Genomic DNA, 3,450 nt, shown 5'->3' on the forward strand with positions numbered 1-3,450 from the left:
TGGAAATTTTTATTATTTTATAAAATTTTAATAAATTTATCCTATAATCAACTATCCTAATAGTATATCTCTTGCAATGAGTAAATATTATAGAGTTATGATTCAAATAAAAAAAATATATATATTCATGAGATTATGTAAAAAATTCATGTAAAGCAAAAGCTCTCTTTAGATTCTAATTTTGACTATAGTTCTAAAATTTTCAGAAAATTTTTAGGAATATGGGTATAAATCCTATTTTGGATGATTATAGCTCAAATCATTTGTTAATTTTAATTATAACAATGGGCTAAAATCAAATTTAATTTCCAACACATTATCTTACAAGTTTATACTAAACCAAAAGCATATATTTTGAGTTTAATTTATACAATTAAAGCCTAAATAAATTGTTAAGCTTAATTATGACAATGGGCAAAAATGAAATTTAACATCGAACACTACCTTAAGCTTGATTTTGTTACTCTAAGAAAACCTTACATCCTAATAAAATCTTCACACTTAAGTGCCTTGGTGAAAATATCTCTAAACTAGGATTGAGATTTCACATACTTCACTCGGACCTTCTTTGTGCTTGCCATGAATTATGTTATGTAGTGATAATGTGTATCAATATGTTTAATTTTATCATTAAAAAGTTATTCAAGGAAAATTACATTGCGTATTTTTATCATTATGAAAATTGGTTATTTATTTTTGTGATAAAAAAAACTTTATTTTTTTTAAAGCCAACATGCACGATATAAACTAGAACTTATAGCCGCTTAATCTACTTTGTAAGCAATTATTTCTTTGGCATCAAAGTGAAAAATGTATCTCTCGCCAAAAACACAAAATTTGTTGTATTTTTTACAATTTTTCTTTTCTTTTACTATGTCATTGTCACTATATAATAAAAACTTGAAAACATGATAGAATGAAGAGAACAAGCAAATGTCAAGTATACCTTTAATAAAGCATTATGTTCTTTTAGCAATCTTAAAGAAGGTGAATGTTTGAGTTTTCATACAAAACCTAACATGCTTATTTAGATAATGAATATAAAATTAATTGCATGTTAAGTATCACAAACTCTTATGCGAACTTTTGAAAAATTGTTGCATCAAGATTTTCTCCTTCATTAAGATTTGATAATTTTGTTCTAAATTTTGTGGGTGTGTTTATGGTCATGTCAGTATCTATCTTAATTTTTCTTTTCAAAATCTCTTTCATAACCTTTTTATGATATAAAGATTCTATATCTTAATTGGTTAATGTCAAAGTTTAGGTAATACATCATGAATCCAATATCAATCATCATGTTGACCTCACTTTTGGTTGAGGTTTAGTTTTTCCTCTTTAGTAGCCTAAGGTCTAGTCATAGGACTAGCCCGTTGACTATTCCTAGAAAATTAGAAAAGTAACCCTCACCATCCCTCACCATTAGAAATTCTACCAGAAGTCATTGAGGTTGATTTAATAAGCTTTTATGGATCATTTTGTTCTCCTGGTAGGCCATCTTTTTTTATTGTGAGATAGATTGTTGACTTGGAGAGTTCTCATAGGACTGCTTGCTTTTTTTTTTCTTTGTTCTCAAAAGGGTGTTGGTCTGGAGCTAGTTCACTCATCTACACTCACTCTCACCCACAATCACTCACAACCCTAGACCCAATATTTGTTGACTTTGATCACTTGATCCTTTGGGAGACTCATGTAGATGATCCCCTAAACCCACTAGCCCTAGGCTAGGGTTTAGCTAAGACTAGTACATAGAGGACCCAAATGGAGATTCCTTTGCTCCATATCTCATGTAGGGTGGTTGATACCCCAAAATACCTAAGTTGATCTTTCACCCCCAAACCTACCCAAATTACCTAAACACCCCCAAATACCAAATTTTGTCAAAATACTCAAATCCATCCAAAATATCCAAATTTGTTCAAAAATCATTTCAAACCTTTTAAAAATACCCAAATTACCCAAAACTACCAAAAAATACCAAATTTACCAAAATACCCTTGGCACCCCAAACTTTTCCAAAACCTCCAAAATCACTCCAAATGTTTCCAAAACCCATTTGGACCCCTCAATTGGACCCACTTTGACCAATTTGATCATTTTGACTGAAACCCCCAAATTGCCTTTAAAGGCCCAATCTCCCCAAATTTACCTCAAATGTCAATCTGGTCCCAATTTCCACCAATTTCAATCTTACACTCAAATTCATCTTCCATATGACCAATTTAAACCAAATCTGAATTCAATTGGCCCATTCTTTGAGCCAAATTTTGATCTAGGTCAAACTCCCAATTTTGGCAACATGACCTAATCCCACTAAATTGAACCCCATGGCCTACTCCATTGGCCTCAATTTGAATCCTAAACTCTTCATAACAATCCTACACATCAAAATTGACCTTAAATTGGCATTGGTGATGCCTCAATTTCATTTAATTTTGACTCAAGTCTAAAAACCCCAATTTTGCTCCAAATTGGCTGTCTCCAATTTTCACCAAATTGATTGTCTTAGCCCCAAAATTGGAACCCAATCTATGTTGAAAAATATATTTTGAGAACTCTTCATAACATTCGTATTGACCATTATCAACAATGAATTTGGACTTAGCCTAAGCCTAGCCCAATCTAGACCTAATTCTAGCCCAACAAGTCCAAAGTGACCAAATTTCCAAAATCCTTCAAATTGAACCCCTAATTGAACTCAAAATCATTTCAATCCTTCACTAAAACTCTTTATTACAATCACATACACAATTTTTATCAATAATTTGGGCTCAAAGTCATGTATAGCTTAACCCAAGCCCAACCTTTGGTCATATAGACCCAAATTGAACCCATATACCAAAATTGGCCTAACTACCCTAAAGTCACCAAATTTGTGACTCTACAACCACTAAGCTCTTCCTTTGGACCAGACTAAACAGCACTAAACCCACCCAAGAAAGCTATGGACCAATGGATCCCTAAATTAATAGATTCATGCCCATTTATGGGCCTTAATAAAAAATCACCCTCATCATCACTAACCCTTGGGGGTAAATCATAATTAAGCCTCCCTCTGACTCATCTGACCTCCTAGCCACCTCCCTTGACCCTGCCAGCCGGCCTAGTCACCGGAAAACCCCAAAACCGAGAGCCCCAAGGCCAAATCAAACCCAATTTCAACCCTAAAGGCCACCTCGCCCTAATTAACCTTTGGAGCTTCTCAGCCCTCCACCTAAACAAGCCTTTGCACCCAAGGCTAGGCCCTGAGCTTCCCTCCCCAACCATGGCTATAAAACTTAACCTCTACGAACAACATAAAGGTGCTGAAATTTTCTCAAGGAGACCCCTCTAAATTGCTCTCATAGCCTCTTTGAGACCTTCTCAGTGCAACCTAACCACTTCCTTGCCCTAATTCTTCTTGTTGGAGTTCAATTTTTGAGCTCAAATCCTTGTCGGAGACAGGACAGA

This window comes from Phalaenopsis equestris, unplaced genomic scaffold (genome assembly GCF_001263595.1).
Source record: "Phalaenopsis equestris unplaced genomic scaffold, ASM126359v1 Scaffold000094, whole genome shotgun sequence".
NCBI lineage: Eukaryota > Viridiplantae > Streptophyta > Magnoliopsida > Asparagales > Orchidaceae > Phalaenopsis > Phalaenopsis equestris.